Source organism: Calonectris borealis, chromosome 1, assembly GCF_964195595.1.
Source record: "Calonectris borealis chromosome 1, bCalBor7.hap1.2, whole genome shotgun sequence".
In the NCBI taxonomy this organism is placed as follows: domain Eukaryota; kingdom Metazoa; phylum Chordata; class Aves; order Procellariiformes; family Procellariidae; genus Calonectris; species Calonectris borealis.
The window spans coordinates 186043591-186060156 of record NC_134312.1 but is presented as its reverse complement, the minus strand read 5'-3'; the positions used below and the strand labels follow the sequence as shown (position 1 = coordinate 186060156).

Genomic DNA, 16566 nt, shown 5'->3' with positions numbered 1-16566 from the left:
AACAGCACACTTCATAAGTGTTACAGCTGATTTGTCATTTTGCTGCGTTTTATAGTTTTGTCGGCTTTGCAGTGTGTGGAGGTGTCAGGCAGGCTGCTGATCTGACCCCCTCAGCCGCCGCTCAGCTGAGTGTACGATAAACGAATTTTATTTATTCCGAAGCTACATTTACCTGGGCCCGGTTAGCATGTAGCAGAGCATGGTCCGAAGCGATTTGGGCAAAGTGTTAGTAATCAGCTCTGCGGCTTTGAGCACCTTTGCTCCGCCACCGCCGTTGCCCGGTGTGGTCCCGAGCGACTGTAAAATGGCAGGTTTGTCATTTCAAAGATGGATCGCTCTCTACGCCCGCGACCTTAAATTGCGGTTCTGTTTCTGCTGAAATAAACGCATTCAGCAGCAGCCACCGTGGTGTCGTTTTAAAATAGAGGGAGTTAAATTGTTTTGTGCGGAAGAAATGGGCAGGTACTCACCTTTTCCTGAAAATTATTAAGAAACTATAGTAATGGGGATGGTGTACATGGCAGAGGGACAGACCAATTATAAAATGGGCTTAGTGGTAGTTGTAATGGGAGAAGAAAATCCTGGAGGTAGTTGCGGTCTGTCAAATTGCTTTTTAAACTTTCAGTGGATGAAAACCACCTTCATTCTTCTAATTATGTACTTCTGAACTCTAGCACAATATTTGGAAAAAGAATGAATGTTTCCACCTTGTTTATAGTTGAACAGAAATGCAGACTGATGTCTTTAGAAGTTTTGTGTGAGTATATAACTTTGGACCCTATATTTCAGTCTTTCAGGTGAGAAATAAAGTTGAGTATCTTCTTACTGAAAATGAAATGACAGGGAGCTCAAACTGTTGTGCATGGGGGAATACTTTCCAGTTTCATTTACTGTATGGAGCCTATATGTGAGAAGTATAATGGAGTCTTGCTTAATACTGTGATCGGTTGCAGGGGAGGGAGAGAGGGAGGCAACCATTAAGTAAATGGTCATGTTTTGGGTGAGGCTGTCTCTTGTCTTCAGCCTTTCCAGTGTTAACCCGTATCTTCCTTCTGCATCTTACGGTATGGTGTGTTTTTATCATCTTTTGATTTTATGTTTTGCCTTTTTTCTTTCTAAAAGCAACAGTTTTTGCAAGGGTTTGGGAGATTTATTCGGTGCATTGTTTCATATTGAAAAATCCACAGAGGAAATGATAAAACTACAGAGGAACCACTTGGAAAAAATTGTTTTGAATTAGTGACAAAAGTTTTTTACTGAAAAATTCTTTAAGGTATTTGTATCTTCCTTTTTTTCATCATGAGTTTTATTTTCAGATCTTAGAGCTAAGGCAACAACTGTCTGCCGTGCTTGCAACCGGCAGAGCACGAGTCTCCTTTTCCTTACCTCTTTTCTCCCCTTCTTTCTGCTGTACCAGACCCTGTACAGGACATCCAGCCTTAAAAACTTGAGTTATCCTAAGTCGGCTCCCAAGCTGCAGCTGCTTATCTTGGGCAGAACGCTTTTTGTGTGCTAAAGGGTAAGTAGCTGCTGCTGCTTTCTCTCGAGCAGGGCTTCACGGAGGAGCAGTTCCTCTTTGAAGGCAAAGCTGCCATGTTCAGGCTCTCTTGCTGCTGCGCAAGGACTACGCCAGGGCTACAGAAGCATCTGGGGCGCAGTGGTGGAGCTAGGAAAAAAGCGATTTGGAAGTCCTCCAAGCCTTAGAGATGACAGCTTGGACAGATCTTCTAGAAGGCAGAGAAGTGGATTAGAAGGGACAGAGAGATGGCGTTAGTTTTTGTTGATTTTTATAGCTGAAGCCTGTGTTTGTCTCCAAAAAAGAAAACCACTTTTCTTTTTTCCCCCCACCCTAAGGCAGGGATCTTTCAGTTTGGATTGAGGTTGTGGTTTTTGAGAGATGAGCCATGGGAGTGGTATCATTAGATGCCAGTTAGCTTGAACATTATTTCCAGACCCATGCTTTTACAGAAGTGCCTGTTTTCTAATGTGCTCTTTTTTTCATCTGTTGAATATTAGAATTGCCAAGTCCGTGATCTTTGTACTCAAATGAGAAAAAAAAAAAAAAGTAAATGTCCATATTTGAAGAATGTTGTTGGCCTGGTATAGCCTGATGTTTCAGTATTGCTGCAAACTCATACTTCAGTGGTGTGCGTTACTCTTTGGACACTTCTGTGTATGAAAAAAAAAAACCAAACACGAGGTGTGTAAGTGTACCTTTTTCTCTCTTTTCAGCACAGCTGTATTCAAGGGAGGGGACTACAGTAGGACCACGTTAGGTGAGCTGATAGAAAAGACTTTGTAAGAAAAACGCAAGGTTTCCCTCTGTATCAGATGAGAAGCTTTTATCTCCAAAACAGCTTTCACTTCTTGCAAGTGTTAGCAAAAGTTTCTCAGCTTTCGCTGACAGATTTTGTTGTTTTCACTGACAATTTTGGTAACTCGCTGGAGTTTTGTTGGGTGTGCGAGGAGCAGCAAGGACTTTCCCCCGCCGGAGTGATTCAGCACAGGAGTGGCAGGAGGTGGAGTTCACGTTTCCAGCCTTGGTTACAGTCTGCTCCATAAGCGCTGAAACTTTGCTACCATATGCCAGTGATTTACTGTGCTTATCCTTTTAATGCTACTGATGTGCTTTAGAGATGATTTTCTTCCTTAAGTCTTACTTAAATGTTGCTTTCTTAAATCTTACTTAAATGTTCCTTCTCAGATAAAGTAGTTGACAGAGACTATACATGCTGAAATTTGAAGTCTTTTGCTTATCAAAAGTCCGCAGCAGCCATGTGAAAGGCTCTAGACATTCTCACTCTCCTGACCTGACGGGGCTAATCTGTGTAGAGGTAAAAACGATTTATTCTTCAATATGGGCCTGTCCTGCAGCAAAGCTTCCCACTGTGTCAGCCTTTGTGCTAAAAGGCTCCCATTAGATAGGGACTAAAGTTTATGCATTCTTACCTTGATGTGCTTTAGGCCTTAACTACCTACCAGCTATCTTTAGTGATGAATCGGATGGCTAGAGCTCAGGTAATTTGTTTGTCCTTAAAGAGATCAGTCATCTTGGGTCCTGAGTGACTTTGTATTAGGTTCAGGTTTGAACATGAAAATGATAGCCGTTTTGTTAGCCTGGAAAGAACCTCCAATTCTTAAACTTGCATGTAAAAATTCTTTCTTTCTGTATTGAGGGAAAAAATACTGTGGTTAAGATAGTTTGCTAGGAATGGGAATACTAAATACATAGGTTGGAAACTGTGGGAAAGAGTTGTTTTTAGATGGATTGAATGTCACTGTCTGCTTCTATAATTAGACATTTTAGTCTATTTCTAGAACACCCTATATTTAACTCATCGTCAACATTTCTGTGTGAATATACCAAATATATTTTTTATTTTGAGGGGAATGTTTTGCGCTTCTCAAATGGTTACCGTTAGTGTACTAACGGTCTCATCGCTTCATTTGCGAGCTCCTTCCGCATTTGCCTCACTTACCTTCTTGTGTGGTAGTGGTTTGACTTCTTAAGCGGGCTCAGTATAAATGTCATCCCACACGAGACTGGGTTTCAGAATTGGAAGAAAGGGGTGAGCTTGCTTGGTTCAAATTGTTGTCTGCTGTTGAGAAAAAAAAAAAAGTTAATATATATTGTGGCTGCATATACTGTTTTGTCGTGCTGTATGTTCCTCTAGAGTTACTTGTGGTTTTTATGGGATCTTCTGACAGAGTTAATAAAGCTGACAGGTTAGGAGAAAGCTACCTTGCTTTTATGAGCTTTGTATCAAGTCACTTCTGCTGCTCTCCGGTTCCCGGCTATCTCGGTGTTTATTCAGTTTTATATTGCAGGTAGGGAAAGAAGCAGCAAAATGTGATTGTGAAACTACGGTTACAACTTTTGATACCCAGGGCTGACCGCTGTCAGAAAATTAATGTTTAACTTGCTCTTCCAACCAGACTCAATTTCAAATTAAAAGCAAGTTGACTGTTAGTTTTCTCCTCTTTGTGTGTGCTACATGTGCTGCACTAGATAATTTTGGAGCTAACAAGAACAGTTTTCCAAAGATGTGATGGCATGGTTTGTTTTTAGTGGAGGCTGTCTTTCTGACCAGAAGATGACCCTCTTAGGAGGAGCTTCGTGAAAATTGTATCGTGAAGGCTCCAGGGCTTGCAGAAGGTAGAAGGCAAATTTTGCCTGACATTGTCCTTGGAGGTGGTGGTTACGTTACCCACTCCCGCTCTCCTGGTAGGTTTGCTTCTTTTGTGCTGTTATTTCCCCTCCCTCTCCAGAGCCTCTGTAAACTATTTACTCTCTGTAGCTATTCAAGCTTTGTCACGGTGCCTGTAAATTAAGCATGCGAATGAAGGTATTAGCTATCAAGAAAATAATTACGAAGCATACATGCCGTGGAGTGCAAAGGGTGGTAAACCTGCATAAATTGCAAGAATTTACTTCCCGGTCTCCGGGTGCCTCTGAACCAGCTTGTCGAGAGCTCTGTGAACCCAGCAAGGGGCTCCAGTGCCCTTGGTGGTGTGCTAGTGAGAGGCTGCCATCCTGTTTTTTTCAAAAAAACAACCAACTTTTGTTTATTTCAAAAAGAGAAAAGAAGGAACTGTGGAGAGGAAGTGTCTATTTGGGGGCTTTTTTTCTTTACAAAGGTGGTTTAGACATATGAACGAAAATGAAACTTTCTGTGTTGAGAAACAGTCTCAAGTTTGACTGCTAGGGATGGCTTGTGACGTTTTTAAAAATACTGGCCCTTTTCTATTCAAAAAAGTATATTTCTTTTAGCATCAGCTAAAAGCAACAATGAAATAAGTTGCTTTTGAAGCAACTAAGTGAAATACAATTTTAATTTGTCTGATGAGGCCGTAATATAGAGACTCATTAATTTAGACCATTTAAAAATGGGCTGTGGAGGGATTTCCTGAGAAGAAAACCAAGAAGAAAGTTACTGTTGGTAGAATATTTTCCCAAACGTGCGCTTCTGAAAGACGGATGTCTAATTATGAATGTTTGATGTAATACAACATTCTACTACTTTTTTTATAAGAAGTTAATTGTCTTTTAATACCGTCCTTCAAATGAGCTGTATTAAATGTTGTTTCAGTGGTAATGGACTAGAAATAATTCTCAACAGTAAGAAATGTAAGAAAACTTTTGGCAAACTACAAGTTAAGGGCTCGGTCTTGCAAATGTTTTGTTTAAAAATAATAGGGTATTTGCAGAAAAGGTTTAATACTTCTGAAGCCACATAGTTAGAAAGGGTACGTTTTGTGTCTAGATTCTGATGCTCGTAATGTTTAAAGCTTCTCTTACGGGTGCCCTGCATTCAGGTGGACTTAGGAAGCATTTTGTTAAGTTGTACTGCCAGACTTCATAAACAAAAGAGCTGTGACAACATTTTATTGATATACTGTGATGCAAAATGTGTGCATTTGAGGGGAGAGATGGTGGCAGTTCTTAGCTGCAAATAGCTAGCTGGCTAAAAGAGCCACTGCCCTGAGAGAAGAGACCTGGAACCACTGATCCATACATGCTGCACGGATGCAGCATGTCTGGCGGGGGAGGGGGGAAATCAATGGGAAGTTTTGTGGGTTCATTTTTGCTGTGTTACATGAGGATCTCTAGATGGGGTGAAATCAGGAAAAAAAATGACTCTGTGGAGAAAGCAGCTTGCTTTCTGACAGAGGCTGCCTTGGAAGAACCTGTTGTTACACTGCCTGTCGTGAACAAGCCTGGTACTTACTAACTAGATGGGAGCATGATGTTAGTGCCTCTGTGCTGTCTCCAATATCTGAAGGTGCTTCAGCCTCACCCCAGCTGCTCATTTTCACTAGTAAGTGAAGGTTGCGTGCGTAACCACCCTGGTCGCTTGGCCGCACGTCCCGTTAAACCCATGCGGCAATGGTTTACGTGGATATGCCCTGAAGCACAGAAGAGAGGTTTGGACTGAGCAAGTTTTACTCGGGTAATGAACTGTCCTGGAGGTGATGGGTTGTAAATCCTTAAATGGCTCATTTAGCATCTGCCCAGGCCCTTAGCTTGCCCTTAGGTTCTTGACTCAACAGTAAGCTGCACTAGTTGAGCTGAAGTTGCAATTTAAACTCTAGACGTACATTTTTGTGAGCATACGAACTTGCACCAGTCTAATTTAATTTAAAATGTACCCTTAGTGAAACAGTTAGAGGTGGGCATGATTGTTCCTAGATGTTTCCATGGCAGGAGTACTCATCCAGCTGCCTCAGTGCTGCTTGAGGGGTGCCACCCTTATTTTTCCTGACAGCATCGTTTTTTCCTAGTGTTTTATTGCCTTCCCCTCCCATCCGCAGTCCGAACTGTTTGTGTGAGCAACCCCTTATCTGGTTCTGCTAAGATGAGCCAAGTTGGCAAGTCAGGTGTCCATGCCATGGGAAGTTGCTGGGCTGGTTGACTGAACCAGGTTACGGATTGATTTCGGAGTGCGGGAGCTGGGCAGTTTGTAAGAGCTGGGGTTGAGAAATATGGGGGAGGATGAAGTAACAGTTTTCTTGGAAGAGGACCATTGTCCATGGCCAAAGCTTCAACTAAGTGGTAATTAGGACAGTTAACTCTCTTCTACACATCAGATCTAAACTCTCTTAAAAACTTGTTTTCCAAATGAGTTGTCTGAACACCTCACAGCTAGATCCTTCTGATTGAGAGGAAGAGTGTGTTAACTCACAAATTAGATTTTACCCAGAATTATGTAGAGGCGTAAGTCTCGATAATAAAAAATGGGAGGAAAAGGTGTTTGCTTGTTGGTTGGGGAACACGTGCAATAAAAACTTTTGGTGGAGGGAGAAGCTTTGGGGCTTTTTTGTTCTCTCCTTCTAGGAGAAGAGAGGGAAGGAAATGCAGGGATGAGAACTGCACCGCTGTGTCTTTTTGAAAGAATGTTAACTTCTTGCTTTGTTTAAAAATATTCTAGTTATTCCTGTCTGCTAAATCAGGTTATTGAAATGAAATTATGACCTTTGCCCTGAGCCTGAAAAAATACAGGAGGAAAGCAGGTGTTTGGGAAGATTAAACCTCTTACCTCAGCTAGAAAATGTTCAGATGGAGCTGAAGCTCTAAGGATGCCATATTCTTGCTGAGACTAAAAATGTAAGAACGAGGAAGAATTTTAAAAGTTGATTATGGTCAGTTGCCAAGAGCAATGCCATGATAAATTATTAACTCATTGAACTGTACTGCCTCGTAGTGCAAACAGAATAGCTGGTTATTGTGCTCTGCTTGGTAAGTCAACACTGTAAAAAATTCCTTGGTTATCTGGAAAATGTCTTCTTTGGGGTGTTTATTAAAGGGACATTGTAGGATTAAAAATCATGTTCCCCTCTGTTGAAGCTGGTTAAAACAAATGGAAGTCCATGAAGGCAGTTTCTTTCTTGCTGTCCGGGGAGCCTGGTCAGTGGGTGTTGATCAGCTCGGTTTCACTTTTGCTCCTCTCTCTATATGACGCTTTGGTGAGGTGTGATCCCTCCTACTCCCCAAAAAACATGGCGGTAGCAAGGCAGTTAGGCTGCTAGTTGCAGAGACATGAGACAAGTTGACTCATAGCTGTTCTGCAGGAAAAGCAGTTCTGTGGAGACCACTCCTCCGCTCTTAGCTGTAACCTAGGCGGAGGAAGAAATGCAGGGGGCACGCGGCTGCCTTGCTGATGCCACGCAGCAACAGCTTCGAGGAGTAAATTTTCAATTTTGTAAGAACTGTGACATCCTGATTTTTGTTTTGCTTTTATAAATACAAATACCACGACATTTACCTTTCAATTTTTGCTTAAAATATACAGAGCTTGAAAACTTAGATGATCCTAAGGTGCCTCAGAATCATTTATAAAAGAACACCCCCATCCTTATTCTAGCCCTATCCTTGTGTTACATTAAATTTTTGGCTAATTTAATAGTGTATAATCAATATAATAGAGATGATTATGCTTGTAAATAAAACTTTTTTGGTGTTATGCTTAGAGCTAGTACAATAGTAATACACCATGAAAATAAATACATATGAGAATTTTGAAATGTTTGCTGTAATAAAATCTGTAGTTCATTAGCAGGACACAGCTGAACTTTCAGGGTTAAAAAGAATATCTAGCTTGAGAGTAAACCGTTTCTGGAACAGTGTCAGCATCTGCCACCCTGGTTTTCTTAGGAAAACATTGAATCCTGCCAGTACATGTTGCAAGGTATGACCAACGTGACTTAAAAACTAAGAAGCAAATCTACAAAATGCTGTTGGCTACATAGTATTGTTGGAATCTGAGATGGAAAATACGTTTTTTTCGCTTCTCTTCTAAGTCCTTTTGCCAATCCAGCAAAATTTAGTAAGGTTCAGATCAGGCCGCAAGGCTTTTTTGTTCAGAAGGGCTTTTGAGCAACCATTACTTTGTATCTTTTTTTAATTTGTTGGCTGCTTGGGATTACTTGAGTATTTGTCAAGGGTGGGACTTGTGTCTTAAGTGGACGTCAGAAATGCTGCAGAAGTGAGCTTCTGCTACAAGTTCTTCCACTGGCTTTCTGTTAGTGTCTGATGGGTCCTGGTTTAGGGCTTTTGTTCCGACTTTCAAGGCATGAAGGGGTCAAGTGCCCAGTGACGTGGAGGGACGTAGTCTTGTCTTTTGAAGCACCGGGCAGCTGCCGTTCTCTGGGATAACCCAGATGGTCACAGAGCTCAGATGGGAGCACGTGAAAGCTGGGGACAAAGCGTGCTCTGTCAGAGGAACTTAGTTACAGAATAGGTTTCTAGTTAGAAATTAGGAGAATTTGGAGCCTGATCATTTTCAGGAAATTGCAAACCACTGACTTCGAGATGGCTGTTCTGTTAACAGTGGCAGTCACCATATGAAGGCATTTTTATTCCAAACTGTTCTGGGATGGGGATGAAGAGCACCATGTTAAGATGGTGTTACTCCATAGAGGGTAAAAAGTGCCAGAAGCTCTATGAAATCCAATAAGACTTTTTTACTGCTTTTAAGTTTATGCAGAAAATGCTCCTAGACTATAACAGTAGATAACAGTATTAAAGCTACTAGATATCTACTGGTTTATGTATTTCCCAACTTAATTACACAAGTGATTCTTCTGTTGCTTTAGTTGGCAACCCTGGAGATACAGCTCAAAATTGGTTTCCCTCAGTTTTATACCACCAGTTGGCCATTGGTGGAGGAAGGGTACAAGGCCATCTTAAAAATTTCTCATCCTACCTGGAAGTATAGTTTTTAGGCTAAGGAGAAGATATTTTCTGACAGATGACATTATGGGGTAGTCTGAGACTGAGCAGAAGACTACTTAGGGAGGACTGAGCATAGCATATTGCTTCTCATATAGATACCGTAGAAATTACAGCTGTGCTGGAGCTTCTGCTTTTCACTGAGATTTTGCTTTGTTGGTTTTTTGCTTGCTTAGGCTATATTAATTCTTGTGCTTATCCTGTTGGTACTAAATGCTTCTTCAGCATTTCAGTTCTGTGGTAGACTAACAGGTGTTACTCTAGGTATTAGTGTTAGAAAAGCCCCGTAGATTGTCTAACCTGTCCCCTTTTCTAGGACAGGGTGGTCCCATTAAGTAGACATACTGGTGCCGTATTTGGCAGTGTGGTTTCTGCCACTGGTTGTGGTTCATTTCTGAAGATTTCTACTTGGTTGCTTCTTCATCTTTTAAGTCAAGTAACTTGGTTTCTTGGTGCTGTACAAGCCCGTTTGAGGAAGGCCAGACTCTAAAACCTCCAGAGCTGGCTTGTGTGTTGTCCTGGGCCGTGCTGGACGAGAACATGCCACCAGCATTTTATACCCTGCTTTGGTGGCCTTCAAGGGCCACGTTTCAATATGCTTGACCTGATTACTTTTTATCCACCCAGCTGGCTGGCTTTCTGTGCGTGGGCTTAACTTACTTAATTTTTTTTCTTTTTTTTTAGAAGGTGTCACGGAGTTTCTCCCCCTCGTGGGAGGCCGTGGCCCATGCAGGAGGACAGGCGTGCTTGGCGACAAGCGTGCAGGGGGGAGACGTGGCTGTGCAGGCAGGAAACACTCGTCGCTGGGTCCCGGTATCTTCGGCTGTGCTTCCTGTCAGTTAAACCACGAGCAGGGGAGCAGATGCACCCAGAGATGACGACTCCGCTGTCTGCCCCGGGCAGCCATTGTGTAACAAACTGACTTCTCAAGAGCGTACTCATGCCTATATGCTTTTGACTTTGTTATCCATCCGAGACCCTTGTTTAGATACCTGAGAGTAAAGATCAGAATTTAATTAGTTCAACAGAAAGCAGTACTTGAACTCTTGAAGCATGAATTGTAGAAGAGTAACCATAGGAGTTACCCTAATGGAGTGCGAGCTGAGGTCCAGTGTTTCTTTTTCCACTGCTACCAGTGTAGGAGTTTTTAAATGCATACGAGAAACGGACAGATTGGGCGTGAAGTCATGCTATTTCATGAATACCTTTCTGGGCAGATAATTGCCACATTACTTGACCCGGTGAGTTTTTATTGTACAATGCTGTGATCTTTGGAGTGATTTTTTAATTTTTTTTTTTTCCCCCCCCGTTTTAATCCACTTGTGGATCTGTGTGTTTCTGAGGCAACTCTGGCTTTCAGTTAAACAAATTGTTACAAGTGCACAGAAAAAGCACATAAAACCTTCTATTCTAAAAGATGTAATGGTTTTTAAGTAGGACTCATGATTTCTGAAGATATGCATGTTATTACAACGTAGTTAATTTATTGAAGCTAGAACTCTAATAATATCTTCCCCAGCATCAGGTTTTAGAGAACTGAGTACTCTGCACATCAAAATTTTGTTAGAACTGAAACTGTGTGGATTCATTTCAGCCTTTTTGTCTGATTTGATGCTCTCTTCTTCCCCATGTGACAGCATAACTCCCAGAATATTGGTTTTTTCCCTTAAACTGTTTATTTGTTGACTAGGCAGCATTGAGTAGAGATGTCTTTGCCGCGTGATAAAATGTTTCTGTACTACATGCTCTTTAAAATAGAGGTTCTCAGCCTGAGGGGCACATCCTCTGAGTGGGGAAGAGTAGAAAGGTTGTAAGGGCAGTGAGATCGGATGGGTAAAGAGTTTGAGGGGGGTGGTGGTGTTGATTTGTTTGTTGGTTTTTTTTTCTTCTCTTGGGTTATGAAGCACCGTGCATCGCACCCTGCACGAGGGGTGGGGAGGAGATGGTTCTGTGCTCGGCAGAACAGTGCTCTGGCAGAGGCAGGCACTGCTCGTAGCTCTCGGCGGTGCCTTGACCCTGAGGGAGCAGCTCCTGGTCCCATCGGGTTTCTGCAGGGCCAGGAGCCAGCACCACAAGGGCAAAACTCTGCATTTTGCCTCTGTGAAAGGCACCAGCTCTCGCATTTCTAACATAGCTGTGCTGGAAGCCTTTCACACCGACAGGGTGCTTCTGCTGACCTTTTTTCCTTTCTGTTTTGAACAGTTTTTTCTTAGTACTGTCTTGTTGGAGAGAGGAAAGATACAAACGGGGCACAACCTCTTGGGGGGAACACGTAGTAAAACCTCCACGAAACTCTGCGTGAAGTCTATGGCATCTGGCAGAAAGGCATAGTATTGTGGTTTTTTCCTCCACCCACCCACAATTCTGATATTAATTTATTGTATCTGTGATCACTGCAAACCCCTGAGACTTCACAGAAGTAGATGAAATGTTAGGCAACAGAAAAGAAGAAAAAGTAAGGAGAGTGGAGGATAAATTAAGGGATGGATTAGAAACTATGTAAAGCAACCTCTCCCTGCATTACCTTGTTTATGGCACTAGTTAATCTTCCAATTGAACCTCAGCTTTCCCTTGTTTTTTGGTTTTTGGTTTTTTTTTTCTTTTTTCTCCTGACTGTGTACAGGTTGAATGTTGTGCTGGGAGAGGAAAGCGTAGGATAGGAGTAGTAGATAGAATGTTTTTTATCTCTGGTTTCTATGATAATTTGCAAGTTTTCATAACAGAGCTGATGTCTGCTGAGGAGCTTCTTGCGTGATGAGGCTGTTGTGCTGCAAGAAAGGCTGGAGTGCTTGCTTCAGCCACATGGTATGTTTGTTTTCCCAGAGACCTAAATGAAATGGTCAGAGGGCTGGAACACCTCTCCTGTGAAGAAGGGCTAAGAGTTGGGGTTGTTCAGCCTGGAGAAGAGAAGGCTGCAGGCAGACCTTATAGTGGCCTTTCAATATATAGATGGGGCTTTATAAGAAAGATAGAGAAAGACCAGGTTTTACCAAGGCCTGTATGACAGGAAAAGGGACCACGGTTTTAAACTGAAAGAGGGTAAATTTAGACTGGACGTAAGGAAGATGTTGTTTGTGATGAGGGTGGTGAGACACTGGCATAGGTTGCTGAGAGAAGTTGTGGATGGCCCATCATTGGAAGTGTTCAACATCAGGTTGGACAGGGCTTTGAGCAACCTGATCTAGTGCAAGATGTCCCTGCCCATGGCAGGGGGGTTGGACTGGGTGATCTTTAAAGGTCCCTTCCAACCCAAACCATTCTGTGATTCTATGAATTGAGGCCTGGATCAACGCCTGATCATTTAGGCAAGTCAGATAAGTGACTCAAGGAAGGGCCTTTCATCTCCAGGAGATGCAGCCCACCTTTCCTTCCATTGATTATAGGGCAAATTAGAGCAACCAAAGTCCTTTGTTACGGAGTTGTTTGAGGTTTTTAGAATTAATCTGAATTTAGAGGACTTGATTGTCAGGAAAAATCCTACTTTTGTGGATCAAAGGGGGAAAAGCTGTCATACCTGACAGTAGAAGCTGTGTGGATGCATGTCTGCTCGACCCTTCTCCTGTGTATGACACTGTCAGGGTTTCTCTTTTGGGAGGCACGGGTGGACTTGCGCAACGGCCCCATTCAGACAGTGCCTGAGAGAGAGGGCAAGTGCATGTGTGTGCATGGGCGCATGTTTGCACGTGCATGTTTGCCTGCGTGAATAAGGACGTGGGATATGGTGGTGCCTTTGCCTTTTAAGCCTGCATAGCAAGAGTGGTCATCTCCTGAGCTGACAAGCTGCATATCAAAATCTTTATGAACCTGGGTGCCGTAATATCTGTATTATTTGTTCTGCAAAGCCGAGGGTGGGTAGAAGGAGGTCTCCAGATCCATGAACCAGTGGCTGTGGTGAGGTTGCGCTGCTTTCTGTTGCAGGATGAGACCAAGCTGGGCACACAACTCAGCCCAAGGTCATTGGGCAATTTTGTGTTTTCCCCAGGTGATTTGGTTCCCCCCAGCCCTGCTGCCTTGCTTCCCCCCGTAGCTGGGGAGTCAGGCTGGCTTGTGGAGCCCTGTGGTAGGGGCTATGGCTGGATGGCACAGGGACACACGCAGCAGCCACCTCTGATGCCTGATTTAGTTCTGCAAAAGACACAGGAACTTGGATGATGAAATGAGGAAGAGGTGAGGCTTGAATTTCTCCCCACCTGCTTTGTAGGGGCTCTGAAACTTTCCAGAATGCCCTGATTTTGTAGGTCTTTTCGTGTAACACTCATAAATTCTGTGTCTAGTTCATTAGCAGTGAATTCCTTGTCTCCCAGGAGCAGGTGTGTGCTCGTATGAGAGTGACTTAGGCTGCAGTGCGAACATTTCCCCAGACATTACGAAATGAGAAATACTGGCCTGTCCAGACGCTGCTTTCCCTGGAGGGACCTTTGCAGATCCCGCTCCTTTTCCACATCACTCTTAAGAGAAATCTTTTTGCTTTTTTATATTAATCTTGTTGGTGTTCAACTCGTGTTTCATCACCGTTTGAAACCCCACAGTGGGAATTAGTCTAGCAACAACTCAGGAGATAATTTATATTCTCTTAATAGCCAAGTTCACTAGTTTCAAATTCCCCAGACAAATAGTCTCCCTTCTTAATCCCACCCCATGCAAATACTTTAAAACATAAAATTTAAGCTACGCTGATCTGTAAGAAGAAAAATGTACAAATGGCATGGGAATATTAGTTTCTGTCTTATCCTACGTAGCTGCAAGTTAATGTATTTATTATTGTAACTACGCTAAGCATCGTGAAGCACACACATTTTCAGAATAATCTGAGTGAATACATTGCATTTTAGAGTGCATTAAAATTGGCAGCTTGAAAAGTATTACCTAGCTTTTAATTATGGCTTGAGTGAATGTTCTTCTCCACTGTAACTGTGTAAGCAGCCTCTCGCCTTGCAGAGGTTTTAAAGGCAGTATTCTCTGTTTGGTTCTTTACCTAAGATTTTTTTTCTGCAGACATTTAAGTGCATCGGATCTCTCACGTGTTCAGTACAGCAGAAACGCCTGTACTCTTCATACTGTTAATGCTCCTCCTCCAATTTAGGCAGCCTTCAGCACCTCATTGATTTAACGCAGCAGCAGCTTTTGGGGAAGGGTAATACTGAACAAGTAGGTGAAGGGCATTGTTTTAAAAAAGGCAGCTTGTCAGCTCAGGAGATGACCGTTCTTGCTATGCAGGCTTAAAAGGCAAAGGCACCCCTATATTCCACGTCCTTGGACTTGGGGGTACTGATGGATGAAAAGCTGGACGTGAGTCGGCAATGTGCGCTCGCAGCCCAGAAACCCAACCGTATCCTGGGCTGCATCAAAAGAAGCGTGGCCAGCAGTTCGAGGGAGGTGATTCTCCCCCTCTCCTCTGCTCTGGTGAGACCCCACCTGCAGTACTGCGTCCAGCTCTTGGGGCCCTCAGCACAAGAAAGACATGGACCTGTTAGAGCAGATCCAGAGGAGGGCCACAAAAATGATCAGGGGGGTGGAACTTCTCTCCTGTGAAGAAAGACTGAGAGAGTTGGGGTTGTTCAGCCTGGAGAAGAGAAGGCTTCGGGGAGACCTTATTGCGGCCTTTCAGTCCTTAAAGGGGGCTTCTAAGAAAGATAGCGACAAACTTTTTAGCAGGGCCTGTTGCGACAGGACAAGGGGCAATGGTTTTAAACTAAAAGAGGGTAGATTCAGACTAGATATAAGGAAGAAATTTTTTACAATGAGGGTGGTGAAACACTGGCACAGGTTGCCCAGAGAGGTGGTAGATGCCCCATCCCTGGAAACATTCAAGGTCAGGTTGGACAGGGCTCTGAGCAACCTGATCTAGTTGAAGACGTTCCTGCCCACGGCAGGGGGGGTTGGACTAGATGACCTTTAAAGGTCCCTTCCAGCCTAAACTGTTCTATGATTCTATGCTTGTCTTAGAAGACTCACAAAGACTTTTTCCCAAGGCCTGTGACTGGACAAGGGGCAACGGTTTTAAACTGAAAGAGGGTAGATTTAAATTGGACGTAGGAAGACATTTTTTATGATGAGGGTGGTGAGACACTGGCACCGGTTGCCCAGAGAAGTTGTGGATGTCCCATCCCTGCAAGTGTTCAAGGTCAGGTTGGCTGGGGCTGTGAGCAGCCTGATCTAGTGAAAGTGGCAGGGGGGTTGGACTGGCTGATCTTTAAAAACCCCTTCTGACCCCAACCATTCTGTGATTCTGTGAAAACAGCACAACTGTTCAGTGAATGTCTGACTTGGCAAACACCTGGAGTCTGGATGTAGATTATTACCTTTTGAAAAGCTGGCCGAAATAAGACAAACATATCCAAGAGAGAAATAAGAGAAAAGTGGAAGTGTTTGCCGCTCAGAACAATATTCTTAAAGTACACAAGTGAGTTAATGCTGAAGATGCTAATAGGGAAAGAAGGAAAGATGATGACAAAAATCGGGGATGAAAAAACCCAAACCTACAGTCTCTCTGCAGGGATGAACAAGTCGTCTCAGGAAGGTTTAGAGACGAGACAATTCTGTTCCTTTTTCCAGGTACAGTGGAGGTATATTCAGTGTGTCTACGTTAGATGAGATTATTGGGATAACCTGCACATAGAGCTCTTTGTGCTGTGCACTCCACGCCCATGAGTAGTTGGCTGTCTAGTAACAAGATGGTTTGTGTATCAAACAAGTTACAGCGAGAGCCTAGGGTTCGGTGGCTTTTTTTTTTGCTTTGTTTTGTTTTTTGAAGTCCCTCTGGCTATGTAATACTCACCTTTTCTAACCAAGGCCACGTCCCTCCCTCCTTGTCTCTGCGTGTGTGTGTTGATGCTTTCTTAAAGTTGTTTCCAATCTCAAGTTCAGTTTTAAACTAATGTTTTGAGAGTATTCCTTGAGTTGAGAGCAAACTGGTTGGCGGGTGACTTTGCTCCCTTTCCTGCATGCTGCAGGAGAGCTTACTAATCATGTTTACTTGAGCATATCTGGAGTGTTTTGCCGCTTCTCGCCTTTCTCCGTGGTGAGCTGTGACCAAGAACGAATTACCCATGCAGAAAGCACGTACCAGCTCAGAGCTGCAACTTGTGCTGGGGGAAAACTGCAGTTACAGCCTTCTACTTCAAACGAGCCTTAGCCCTTCTGTCTGTGAGTTTAAAAGCTTAGCTCCTTCATTCTATAATTTTCAATAAATTCAAATACTGTTTTTGTTAAGCCTGTAGATGACACATGAGTTGCAGCTACAGTGATCTGTAAAATATGATAACTAGAAATCAGGTGGAAGAGTTCACCTCAGAAAGGAGTAACAAACGCCATGCCTTGATTTGGGAGACTGTCTG

The 16566-nt window shown here is 43.1% G+C and overlaps 1 protein-coding gene across 5 annotated transcripts in view; it reads left to right on the top strand.

Annotated features, from left to right (window-relative positions):
- ELF1 (E74 like ETS transcription factor 1) overlaps nucleotides 1–16566 on the top strand; it is a 91251-nt gene that overhangs the window by 23028 nt on the left and 51657 nt on the right. The window contains exon 1 of one of the 5 annotated variants that reach the window (XM_075139225.1): nucleotides 4185–4225. The exons of the other annotated variants lie outside the window; for them this stretch is intronic. The gene's annotated coding sequence lies outside the window, so the exon portion shown is untranslated. Of the gene's footprint in view, nucleotides 1–4184; nucleotides 4226–16566 lie in introns of those variants that run through there. 5 annotated transcript variants of the gene reach the window in all.